This window comes from Harpia harpyja, chromosome 3, assembly GCF_026419915.1.
Source record: "Harpia harpyja isolate bHarHar1 chromosome 3, bHarHar1 primary haplotype, whole genome shotgun sequence".
NCBI lineage: Eukaryota > Metazoa > Chordata > Aves > Accipitriformes > Accipitridae > Harpia > Harpia harpyja.
The window spans coordinates 5845130-5858401 of NC_068942.1; the positions used below are offsets into that span (position 1 = coordinate 5845130).

At 49.5% G+C, this 13272-nt stretch overlaps 1 long non-coding RNA gene across 1 annotated transcript; it reads left to right on the forward strand.

The window, feature by feature from the left end:
* Positions 1-1523: 1523 nt before the first annotated feature.
* LOC128139182 (uncharacterized) lies at positions 1524-12073 on the forward strand. The gene is made up of 3 exons (XR_008234267.1): positions 1524-1642; positions 1812-1921; positions 10198-12073. It is a non-coding gene; the product is annotated as an uncharacterized LOC128139182 (long non-coding RNA).
* Positions 12074-13272: the final 1199 nt, after the last annotated feature.

The window sequence follows — 13272 nt, forward strand, 5'->3', positions numbered from 1 at the left end:
TTGGCTGGTGTCCTGCTTGCTCAAGTAGAGGCGTATTTCTTGCCTTGCGGTCTTGATGCCAAAACAATCAGGGGTTCAAGTTACAAAAGCCTTTTGCCATCAGAGCAAGACGACAGCTAGATTTCTACCAGCACTGTATTTCAGCTGCGTTGCTAGCTGAAAATGGCTTGCAGGCCAGGAGATCTTTAGAGGGGTCTGAATTAAAGAAACTGAGTGTTGAAGTGTTTGTTTTAAGGAGGCGAACTAGGCAGCCAAAGGAACTGAGCTGCTCACCCGACACATTGGCAGAACGGCCCATCCAGCCTACCAAGTATTGCGTGTTGCAGGCAGCGAAGTGCAACTGTGATGCTTGCTGGCAGGGAGCAGCAAGGAGTGCAGAGCTACGCTCCTGTGCAGGGCAAAAATGGAACCTCCAGGGCTCTACGGTCATCTGCTAAGGACATCTAATATACCGACATGCCTCTTTGCTTTCCCTGATTTGTGTCTAATTACTTCGCATGCTGGCGTGCAGGGTGGTAAGTAACACCATGCAGTGTCTCTTATCTAAGTGACAAGGCCTGCACAGGAAGCCTGGTGCGTATGCAGGGTTAGGAGAGCAGATTATTGATAGCACAGAGGTGAGGAAAGGTACAAACACCACAACAACGCCCAAGGATCACCAGCGTATCGCTCATTTGCAGATCAGCCGCTTGCACCTGGTCTGCTCCGATGCCCTGTTCGTGCTTAAACAGAGCTGCCCCTCTCGCACAAAGCAGCTGTCGGCCTCTTCTCGCCCGCCTTCGGGATGTCATCTGCGTCGCCTTATTTTTTTTTACATCTCTTGCCAGCATCTGTTGACTCGCTGCCGTCGCTCCCACAACCCTGACGCCACACGCAGACCCACACAGCAATCCCTGGGGGGCAAACCCCCACCTGTTCTGCTCCTCCTCCCTAGGTAACGGGGGGGGGGACGACATGGACAGGAGCAACCCCCACACTTTTAAAGCAGTCAAACGCAAAGGACAGCAACGCTCCAGCCGCCTCGACGCTTTTTGGTGCGGAGGCGACGAGCGGGGAAAACCATCGCGCATGCGCGGTGCCGCCGGGCGCTCGGCGCCCAAAGCGCGGAACCGCAGCGCCGCCGCCGCCGCCGCTGCTGCTGCTGCCGCCTGGCGGCCCAAGGGCGGAACTGCAGCACCGCCGCCGCTGCCGCCGCACGGTGGCAGCGGTCCGGGCGCGATTCCCTGCGACGGTGGGTGAGGGAGCTGGTCTGTGGGAGGCGAGCCGGGCCGGGGCAGCCCCAGGGAGTTCCGCGGGAGCTGCTGGAAGGGAGGAGGGGAAGGGGGCGGGTGCCGTTAGCGGCCGTGCGGGGAAAGAGGGGGGCCGGCCGGGGGCCGGCTGTGGTAGTCACGGTGGCTGCTGCTCCCTTCTCTCGCCTGGAGGCTGCGCCGAGGACGGGGTTCTCCGTTCCTGCCCGGGGGATGCCGTTGGCTGCACCCGCCCCGGGCTCGCCTCTGCCTGGCCTCGGCGTGGGGACCAAAAGGGACAGGAGCTGCCGTGGCCGAAGCCGGAGAGGCCACCGAAAGGCAAAGAAGAAGAACTGGAAGGCCATCCGGCCGGCAGCTGCCTTCTGCTGCAGGCGAGAGAGAGCCTGCCTCTCCGGGTGAGGAAGGGTCCCTCTTCGTCTTCGGCAGCAGGCCAGGCTGCCAACGTCCACCGCTGTACGCGTCGCCAGCAGCGCCGTACGGCCGCGTCGCGCGTGAGCGAGCAAGGCTATGTGTCTGGGAAGCCTCGTCTCGCAAGAGCTGTAAGACACCCACATGTTCTCTTAGGTGGAGGACAGCCAAGCGGCCCGAGTTACAGAAGAGGAAGGGAGGAGAGATGGAGAAAGAAGCGTCTGAGCTGTCAAATTCTCCCAGCAGCCCCAAGAGCGAGAGCTGTGGTGAGTCCTGGCGCCCTCGGGGCCCTGGCGCCCTTCTTGTGCATCCTGGTCCCTGCCGGTCCCTCCCCTGGCCCCCTCTCTTTCCCACACTGCTGCAAATTTGGGGGTTTTTCCCTCCCCTGTACCTCTCCTCGCTATTCTTGTGTCTTGCTCCCTCTCCCTCTTTTTTTCCCATCCTCTGTCTCTGTCCTGCAGCCCATCGCTTTTTTTTTTCCTTTTCCATCACTTTGCCCCGATCTGCATCTGTCTCTTGTTTCCCCACAATTTCTCTGGCCTGTTCCCTGGCATTCTTTTCCTCTCTGTGCCTGGACACGCCACTCTGTGTCCCTACCTTCCTATCTCTCTTCTACCTTCCTTTTCTTTCTCTCTCTATCCCTTTGTCTTGCCCACTGTCACTGGGTTTTTTTCATTCAGTACCTCACCGTCTCCATCCTCCTTCCTTTTCATCTCTTACCCTCTCTGACCCTTTGTGCTGCTCCCTGCCTTTTTTCCCCATCCTCCAACTCTCTGCAGGGCTCTTAATACCTCTCTTTCTTTCTCCAGCCCCCTGTGCTTCTCACAGTCTGTGTCTTTCTCTCTCTCATTGTCATTATTCTTGTCTGTCACTCTGTCTTGCTTCCTGCCCTTTTGATTCTTGCTATATCCCTTTGTCCTGCTCCCTGCCCATACTCTTTTTTACTCCCTCTCTGTCCTGTTGACCATCCCAGTTTTTTCATTTCCATCCTGCCGCTCTCCTGATCTTTCTTTCTCTGCCATGTTCCCTGTCGCTCTTTCTGTCTCTTTTCCTCTGCCCCTGCTGTATCTTCCCTCTAGATCCCTGTCCCTTTTTACCCCCTCTTGCTGTCCCTCTGCCCTGCTTTGTCTCACTATCTTTTCTGCCTTTCTCTCTCCCATTCCCTCTCCCATCCTTTCTTTCTATACCCCCCTGTCCAGCTAGCTGTCCCTTCTCTCCTTTCTCTCTTCCTCAGTATTTTTTCCTTTCTCCACATCTCTCTCCCACTGCCCATCAGAGTTGTTCTTTTCCTCCAGTGCTGTCCTGCTCTCTGTCCCTTTTGCCTCTCTGCGTGACTAGGTCATGCTGCCTGTGTCTCTTTTTTAATTCCTCTGTCTCCGTCCTGCAGCCCATCACTATTTTTTCCCCTCTTCCTTTTGTCCTTCTCCCTGTCCTTGTCTCTCTTTCCCTTTGTTCTGCCTCCCATCCTTTTTTCCTTTCTTGCTCCATCTCTCTGTCCTGCTCCCTAACCTCCCCTCCCTGTTTCTCTGTCCTTCACATTGCCTTTCCCCCCCATTTCTCTGTCCTGTTCCCTCTTTGGTTTTTTGGTTCTCTGTCACTCTGTCCTGCTCCTTGTTGCTGTTTTTTCTCACTCCATCTCTGTCCTGCAGCCGAGTGCTTTTTGTTCCTTCTCCCTCTATCTGTCCTGCTGCCCATCGTAGGCTTTTTTCCCTTCATCTCTGTCCTGCCTCCCTGTCCCTTTTTTCTATCTCTGTATCACCTTGTCTTGGTCCCTGTCTTTCTTTGACAATCTGTGTCCTGCTCCTTGTCCTTCTCCCTCCCATACCCCGTCCTTCTTCCTGTCTTTCTTTTTTCTCATTCTGTCCTTCTGCCCCAATGCTTCTTTCTCCACCTCTGTCATTCTCCCTGCCCCCCAAGAACTCTCTGAGTTCTGTGACTCTGTCTTTCTTCCAACCTGTATTTTCCTCTCTCTATCCCTCTGCGCCTAATGCTGCTTTCTCCATCTCTCAGTCCTGCTCCCTGCCCCTTCTTTTGTCCCATTGCTCTGTCCTGCTGCCCATCTCTGTCCAGTTCCCTTTGGGTTTTTTTTCTCCTCTCTTGGTTACTTTGCTTTTCTTCCTGTCCCTATTTTTCTCTCTTTTCATCCCTCTGTCCTGCTCTGTGTTGCCTCCCTCTTACTCCCCCAGTGTCCTGCTCTGTGTTGCTGTCATGGTTTAACCCCAGCTGGCAACTCAGCCCCACACAGCTGCTTGCTCACTCCCCCCCAGTGGGATGGGGGAGAAAACTGGAAGGGTAAAAGTGAGAAAACTCATGGGCCAAGATAAAGACAGTTAAATGGTAAAGCAAAAGCCACACGCTCAAGCAAAGCAAAACCAGGAATTCATTCCCCACTTCCCATGGGCAGGCACGTGTTCAGCCATCTCCAGGACAGCAGGGCTCCATCACGTGTAACAGTGACTTGAGAAGACAAACACCATCACTCCGAACGTCCCCCTGCCTCCTCCTTCTTCCCCCAGCTTTATATTACTGAGCATGACGTCCCATGGTCTGGGATATCCCTTGGGTCAGTTGGGGTCAGCTGTCCTGGCTGTGTCCCCTCCCAACCCCTTGTGCCCCCCCAGCCTGCTCGCTGGTGGGGTGGGGTGAGGAGCAGAAAAGCCCTTGGCTCTGGGTAAGCACTGCTCAGCAGGAACGAAAACATCCCTGTGTTATCAACACTGTTTTCAGCACAAATCCAAAACACAGCCCCATACTAGGTACTATGAAGAAAATTAACTCTATCCCAGCCAAAACCAGCACGTTCTCCACCCCTTATTCCATACCATTTACGTCATGCTCAGGTCCCACACAATCCAATACGTCCTCATTAACAAACACCCCCCTTCCCATCCTTTGACAGAATACACAGGTATCATTCTCTTAGTCTATGGACCACCCCTGTAAAATGTCTGTAAAATGCCTGCAAAATGTCTGTTGAGTTAATTTATCCATGACTTTAAGCCTCCATCTTTTACAGTGGTCACTCAGGACAGGAGAGGTGGTGTGTTGCATGGAGTTACTGGGCACCAAACCAGCTCAGGTTGGGTTACTGCTGCACTTGCACTGCTTCTTATAAGGCTTGTCCTCCACTGGTTCAGGTGGTTCCTGCTATAGTAATTCCTATAACATGCAACTTAGATCATGGGTGTGTGAGCCGACACAGGCGGGACGCAGGAACAACCACAAAACCACAGATAAAATGCAAAGGCTAAATTTATTTTCATTACCTAGCGCATCAGGGGATCCCCGAAGCAGCACCCGGGCAGAGGCACACAAGTGGGAATGCAGGCACCGCGGAGCTCAGTCCTTACTAGAGGATCACTGAACCTGCTGTTTGTGCCTATTTTTCAGGGATTTGCGCAGGCGTAGTTTACCACTGTGCTTTGATCTTTCCCACAGCAGGGCAGGAATCTCAAGCATATTCGATGGGGTGCCTCTGAGTCTATCACAGGCCTATGTTATCTAAACACAGATGTTCTACATGTCAAGCACACAGGACTAGTATGAGATGTGTTTTTCAGCACCCCAGCTGCAAGTCACTTGAGCCAATCTTCTGTTATTTTCTGACGTTCCTCCCCTTCTCTCAAGAGACCACTTCCACTGGGGCTGGCAAAACTGGAGGTGTTCATTTGGGCTTACAGGGTATAGCACAGAGAAATTTACAGAGGCATGCAATAAACACATACAGAAAAAAAGAATAAACTTGTCTGTACAATAATGCTTTGAATCGGATGTCCCATTCATCCTGTCGGAATTAAACCACTCAGCCAGCCAGGCATCATCAGTAGATTGTTTCTTTTAATGCATTAAGTCCTGGAGATGTTGAATGTCATCCTCTACACTAGCTGATTTATCAGTTATGTTGGAGCTATACATACCTTAGAAATTGAAGCAGCGTGTATGGTGTTGAAGGAGGAAATAGTCCACCGCCAATCGATTTCGTAACGTTCATCGGTGTACAGCTGTTACTCTGTCGCTCCAGCTCCTTCAGCTAATATTACTTTGGGCTTGATAACCTGATGTGGGGTAATTGCCCACACAGTTTGGAGAGATATGCTTGCATTTTTTCAGGTTGAACTTCAGTTTAATGTTGGGTTCATGACACCACTGACACTGTTCCAATGCTGTCTCCTCTAGATAAGGCCCAGGTGTTCATCAAAGACACCTGAAATACAAGAACTCGAGAGTCTGTTATCAGCAAAGGGTGTAAAATAAGAGGAGAAGTTGGGATACAGAACCATACGGCATTCTCAAGGGTTATTATATACTTCTCAACTAATAGGTTGTGGTCCCACCATGCAATCCATCAGTGTAACCAATTCCATTTCCCCTGTAGTTAATATTTTGGGAGAGATACCATCTAGAAGAATTTCAATCCTCACCATGTTTTGTACTGGAGGTGTTGTAATATGATCGTAGGGTGTTTGATTATGAATATTCCATCTGTTTAACAAAAAAACTGCTTTAGCGAGATGTGAACTCCAGTGTCGTAAAGTTTTAGTACTGGTTAGCTTTTTAAATTGTTCCCTCAGCATCCCATTCATTCTTTCAACCAAGCCATTAGCTTGGGGATGGTAGGCAATGTAGAATATCCAATCTATCCCTAGCCCTTGAGCCCAGTCTTGGACATTATGTCTACTAAAGCGTGTTCCTTGGTCACTTTGGATTTGGTGAGGAGGTCCATACTAATGAATGGGTTGTTCTAGTGCCTCAACTGCGTTACATTGGTTCACGTATTTGGTGGGTTTAGCAAAAAACAGTCCTGACGCTATCCACAGTAGTGAATACATATCGCCACCCCCCTTGACGGGGGCCCATGTAATCAACCTGCCAGGTATTCAAGGCCCACTGATGCCATCTTATCTTTCCCCATGGCCTATGTAATGCCCTTAAATGTAGCTGTATACAAGTAGTACAGTTATGTGCATGTTTTATAAATATGTAATGGCAAAGGGGGTTGACTGTGAGCAATATCCAATGCGTGTGCGGTATAAGATGAACGATGTATGTTCACAAGCTATACGCACATTTATAGCTTGAGCATGTACTTGAGTGGAGGTCGTATTATCTACTTCCCTATTATTTTATGACTCAAGTGGATCATCTTTTCAATGAGCCGAGACATGCCTTACTTTTAAAGGATACCTTTGTACATATTGCCAGATTTGTTGCCATATATCTGCCCCCCATATAGGTTATCTTTGCACGTGCCAATCTTTTTGGGCCCAGCGGGGTAACCACATTGTGACACTTCTGTATACAACCTAACTGTCAGTGTATAAGTCATGTGCCTTCCCTTCCAGGATAGCAAGAGATGCTGCAATCAATTCAGCCCATTGACTAGATGCTTGTACACCTGTTTGCCATAATGTAATTCCTGGTAGTGGAGCATATGCAACTGCTCTCCGTTGTCTTTGTCCAGTTGCCGTCTATGTTGCACTTCTGTTGGTAAACCAGGCATCTATTTTGTGCTCTTCTATTAACTTGTCATAAGGGGGAGCCTCCTTCACAGGAGATGTAGGGATATCTCCAAGGGGAAGAGTATCCCCTAGTGTGGGCATATGATTAAATGGCACAGTTCCTAGAAGGGTGGCGTGTGGAGTGGTGATATGTGGTTTTCCTGGTAGAAATCATTGCTGTAAATAATGTTTCCGTTTCCAATGTGTGGCTGCCTGAGCTACCCCTGCATGGGCCCTAACGGAATCATCAGTAACCCACCCATGAATAGGTATGGGTGTGTGTACAGTCACACTATCTTGGCCCGTGATTCTTTCAGTTTCTCGTAGTGCCCAAACTACAGCTAAAATTTGTTTTTCCGTCGGGTTATAATGTATAGCGGAGCCTTATAATAGCTTGGACCAAAATCTTACAGATTCTTTCTGATTTTTCGGCCCAGTCATCTGCCACAATCCCCGTGAGACTGTATCGTCTAGAATTGTTCCTTCTAATTCAAAAGGAAATTCTTGCCTGGGACTGTATAATTGCGCATGCTCGATCAAAGCATTCCTGCAGGCATCAAAGGCTTCTTGTTGTTGCTTGGTCCACTGCCAAACAACCTTCTTCCTAGTTAATTTCTGCAGAGGGCCTGTTAATACCACCAGATGTGGGACAAAAGTTCTCCAATACGCTAAAAGTCCCCAAAAGGTCTGTAACTGTTTTACTGTGGTTCGTACAGGAAATCGCTGGATTGCTTGTTGTAGCTTATTTGGTATTTCTCTGATCTGTCCATGCCAAGCTGTTCCCCAAAATTGTACAGTAGTACTAGGACTCTATTTTCTTTGGATAATTTGCCCAGCCTCAGTCTTGTAAATGCGCTTTCAGCAATTCAGCAGCTGCTTCAATTTCTTCTTGTGACTCTGCCATAATCAATAGATCATCAATATAATGGTAAACAGTAACGGTACCCACCCATAGTGCTATCATTTGGTGGCAAATGGAGGGAGGGACTGTGTTTGTATCCCTGGAGCAATACTTGGAAAGTATATTGCTTTTGTTGCCAGGTAAAGGTGAGCTGGTCTTGGCTTTCTGAAGCAATGGCTATCAAAAAGGAAGCATTAGCAAGATCTATCACAACTTCCAGTTGTAAATTTTTGCTAATTTTTTTCTATAAGAGTAAATACGTCTAGTACTGTAACTGCAAGTGCAGGGGTGACTTTATTAATTTCTCTATAATCTACAGTCATCCTCCAAGTGCCATCTGGTTTTTCAAACCGGCCAAATAGGATTTTGCCTAATTGCTGAAGTTTCTGTCAAATCTAGACTTTCTACTAGAACAGTTAGGTAAGCAGGTAGCCTTTAATGAAAATAATATGGATGGCAAGTTTTGGCATATATGAAGATCGATATGCAGAGTTAAGAGCACTTTGGCCATGAAAATGTTGCTCACTTGTTAGAGGTGAGGGGATGGTTAAGGCCAGTGAGCAATATAGAGCAGAAGACAAGAAAATGAAACATAAGCAGTTTTCTTTCCATTTCTAGCAGGGCAAAGGTACCAGCCATTTCTCTCTCTGTAGTTTGATAATATTGATAGCTACAGCGAGTTCCTAGATAAAACAGACCTTTGTTTATAAAACCAGCATTACCTGATTAAGAAATGAAAGTTTTTCTTAATGTATCAGTGTGCTGGTTTTGGCTGGGATAGAGTTAATTTTCTTCACAGTAGCTGGTATGGGGCTGTGTTTTGGATTTGTGCTGAAAACAGTGTTGATAACACAGGGATGTTTTAGCTGTTGCTGAGCAGCGCTTACCCAGAGCCAAGGGCTTTTCTGCTCCTCACCCCACCCCACCAGCGAGCAGGCTGGGGGGGCACAAGGAGTTGGGAGGGGACACAGCCGGGACAGCTGACCCCGACTGACCTGAGGGATATCCCAGACCATGGGACGTCATGCTCAGTAATATAAAGCTGGGGGAAGAAGGAGGAGGCAGGGGGACGTTTGGGGTGATGGCATTTGTCTTCCCAAGTCACCGTTAGGTGTGATGGAGCCCTGCTGTCCTGGAGATGGCTGAACACCTGCCTACCGGTGGGACGTGGTCAATGAATTCCTTGGTTTGCTTTGCTTGCATGTGCGGCTTTTGCTTTACCTATTAAGCTGTCTTTATCTCAGCCCACGAGTTTTCTCACTTTTACTCCTCTGATTCTCTTCCCCATCCCACTGTGGGGGAGTGAGTGAGCGGCTGCGTGGGGCTCACTCCATGCAGCTGCCCCCGAGTCCAGCACCTCCCCTGCAGCCTGTCCCATAGCCACCGACTGCCCCCAAACCCTGTCCTCGTGGCAGCAAGCTGGCCCTTTGTCCTGGTTTGGCTGGAATAAAGTTAATTTTCTTCCTAGTAGCTGGTACAGTGCTGTGTTTTGGATTTAGGATGAGAATAATGTTGATAACACACTGATGTTTTGGTTGTTGCTAAGCAGTATTTATACCAAGTCAAGGACTTTTCAGCTTCTCATACTGCCCTGCAAGTGGAGGCTGGGAGTGCACAAGAAGCTGGGAGGGGACACAGCCAGGACAGCTGACCCAAACTGGCCAAAGGGTATTCCATACCATATTACATCATGCCCAGTATATAAACTGGGGGGAGTGGCCAGGGGGCACCACAGCTCAGGGATTGGCTGGGCATCAGTCAGCGGGTGGTAAGCAATTGTATTGTCCATCACTTGTTTTGTGTATTCTATTATTATTAGCAGTAGTACTAGTAGTGTTTTCCCTTCCTTTTCTGTCCTATTAAACTGTCTTTACCTCAACGCATGAGTTTTACTTCCCCCCTGCCCCCATCCCACTGCGGGGGCCCTGGGGGGAGGAGTGAACGAGTGGCTGCATGGTGCTTAGTTGCTGGCTGGGGACACCCTGGAATATGCTTTATTCTCCATAAATGCAGGTGCCATTAGCATCAGTTTGGAGAAAGAGCAGTGTCTCCAGAAGCTCCTGCAGCAGGAGTGGTTCTTGCCTGAGGAGAGCTATAGTAATCACTGTGGGTAACAGTTCTTGTTGCTCTTTCCCTCTCCCAGAGGCAGCACTGAGGACTCAGTTGTCGGTTCCTCTCTGTGGATGTTGTTGACTGTGTCCGGCTCAGGTTTGTATGCATTGCTTTCGGCCTCATTCTTCTCGCGGCGTGGGCAAAAAGGGACAGCTGGACACTTACTGGCTGTGGGCAGGAGCTGCCATGGCTGAAGATGGAGAGGCCAGAAAAAGGTACAACTTCTGAAGAATAAAATGAAGGGGATCCAGCCAGCAGCTGTCTCCAGCTGCAGACAGGAGACAGCCTGCCTCTCCAGGTGAGGAAGGATCCCTCTTAGTGTAGTCCTCAGCAGATCCGATCGCCAGTGTGCACGGCAGGGTCTGTGTGCGTAACCAAAAGCACAGTACGGCCACACAGTGTGTGCACATGTGAGGCTGGGTATCTAGGAAGCCTCATATTGTAAGAGCTGTAAGATGCCAATCTAATCTCTTAGGTGGATGATAGTCAAGCGACCGGAGCTACAGAGGGGGAAGGGAAGGGGAGAGACAGACAGAGAAAGATGGATCTGAACTGTCAAATTCTCCCAGCAGCTCCAAGAGTGGGAGGTACAGTGAGTCCTGGACCCTTGGGGCTGTGTCACCCATCTTCTGCATCCCAGTCCCTCCCTGCCTCCACCTTCTTTCTCTCATTGCTGTCGTTTTTCTTTGCTTCCTGCACCTCTCCCTCTCTTGTTCTCCAAGTCCCCCTCTTTCTCTGTTGTTCTACCCCTCTGTTTTCTTTTTTTCTCTGTGCTTCTGTCCTGTTCCCTGTCCCTCTTTTTTTCATCCTCTGTCTCTGCCCTGCAGCCCATCACTACTTTTGTCTTTCTCCACCTATCTGTCCATCTTCCTATCCCATTTTTTTTGATTCCTCCACGTCTGCCCTTTAGCCCTTCACAATTCCCACCACCCTCACCTCTCTGGCGCTGTGTCTCTATTTTTAAACTCGTCTCTCTCTGCCCTGTATTCTAGATATACTTTTTTAGATTCTCTTTGCTCCAGGTCCCTGTCCCTATGTTTCAATTTCTTGCCTCTCTGTCTCACAGCCCATTTCTGCCTTTATCATTCTCTCTCTATCTGGCTTCTTGTCCCTATTCTTTATTTCTCCACTCTCTCTCCTTTAGATCATTGATGGTTTTGGTATTTCTCAGTCTCTCTCTGTCCTCCTCACTCTACCCTTTTTAAATTCCTCCCTCTCTGCCCTGTGGCCATCACTAATCTTTGGTATTTTCCATCTCTCTGTCTGGTACCTTCTCCCCTTTTATTAGTTCCTCCTTTCTGTCCTGTAGCCCATTGCTATTCCCACCCACTCACCTCCCGTCGCCTCTCTCTCTGTGTCTCCCTTTCCCTATTTTTCAATCCCCCCTCTCTGCCCTGTAGCCGGTTGCTCTTGTAGTGGGTTTACATGGCAAGGTTTTGTTAGCTGGGGGGGGTGGGTTCTCTGAGAAGACACCAGGAGTTGCCCCCACGTTGGGCACAGCCAGCTCCAGCTCCAAGACAGATCTGCTGCTGGTCAAAGCTGAGCCAACCAGCAACGCTGGTAGCACCTCTGTGATATTTAAGAGGGGCTAAAAAAGTGCTGTGCAGAAGCTGTGATAGAGAAAATGTGAGTGTGAAACAGCCCTGCAGACCCCCAGGTCAGTGCAGAAGGAGGGGGAGGAGATGCTCCAGGCGCCGGAGCAGAGATTCCCCTGCAGCCCGTGGGGAAGACCATGGTGAGGCAGGCTGTCCCCCTGCAGCCCAGGGAGGTCCACGGTGGAGCAGATCTCCACCTGCAGCCCGGGGAGGACCCCACGCCGGAGCAGGGGGATGCCCGAAGGAGGCTGTGACCCCGTGGGAAGCCCGCGCTGGAGCAGGCTCCTGGCAGAACCTGCGGATCTGTGGAGAGAGGAGCCCACGCTGGAGCAGGTTTTCTGGCAGGAGCTGTGGCCCCATGGGAGGGATCCCACCCTGGAACAGAAGAAGAGCGTGAAGGAGGAATGAGCAGCAGAGACAACTTGTGATGAACCGACTGCAGCCCCCACTCCCTCTGCGCTGCTCAAGGGAGGAGGCAGAGAACTCAGGAGTGAAGATGAGCCCAGGAATAAAGAGAGGGGTGGGGAGAAGGTGTTTTATAGATTTGTTCTTATTTCTCATTATCCTGCTCTGATTTTGATTGACAATAAATTAAATTAATTTCCCCAAGTCAAGTCTGTTTTGCCTGGGACAGTAACTGGTGAGTGATTTCTTTGTCCTTATCTTGACCCACAAGCTTTTCTGTCGTATGTTCTACCCCCTAGACTTGTTGAGGAAGGGGAGTGATAAAGTGGCTTGGTGGCCACCCAGCAGCCAGCCAAGGTCAACCCACCAGAGTTTCCTTCTATTAGGCTCCCTGTCCCTATTTTTAAATTCTTGCCTATGTTTCTCATATGCCATTGCTTTTGAAACTCTCTTTCTACCTCTCCATCCCTATTTTTTTAATTCTTGCATATGTTTCTTGAACCCAGTTGCTTTTTAATTTTTCTTGCTACCTTTCCCTCCCTCTGTCTCCTTGACCGTATTTTAAGGTCTGTGTTTCTTGTACTCTGTCGCTTTTCAAATTTCCTTCCGATGTCTCCCTCTCTGCAGCTCCACGTACCTACTTTTTGTTCTTGTCTATGATTCTTGTATCCTGTGGCTCTCAGAATTTTCCTTCTGTCTCCCTCTATCCATCTGCCAGTCTCTAATTCTTAACTCTTCCCTCTCTGCCCTGGAACCTGTCACTTTTTACGTTTTCTTTCTACATCTCCCTCTTTCTATCTCCCTGTCCCTATTTGTTAGTTCTTGCCTGTTTCTTGTACCCTGTCGCTTTTTGAAATTTTCTTTCTATGTCTACCTCTATCCAGCTCCCTGTTTCTATTTTTTCGTTCTTGCTATGTTTCTTCTCCCCTATCGCTTTAGAATTTTCCCGTCCCTTGTCCTGTCTCTATCTTGTTGTCCTGCCAGACCCTTCCCCCTCTCTCTCCTGCTTCCTCTCTCTATTATTTATTCCTCCATCTCTCTGTCCCTGATTTTTGCTCAGTCTCTCCACTCTCCTCTCTCTACGCCCTTGTCCTGCTCCTTGCTCA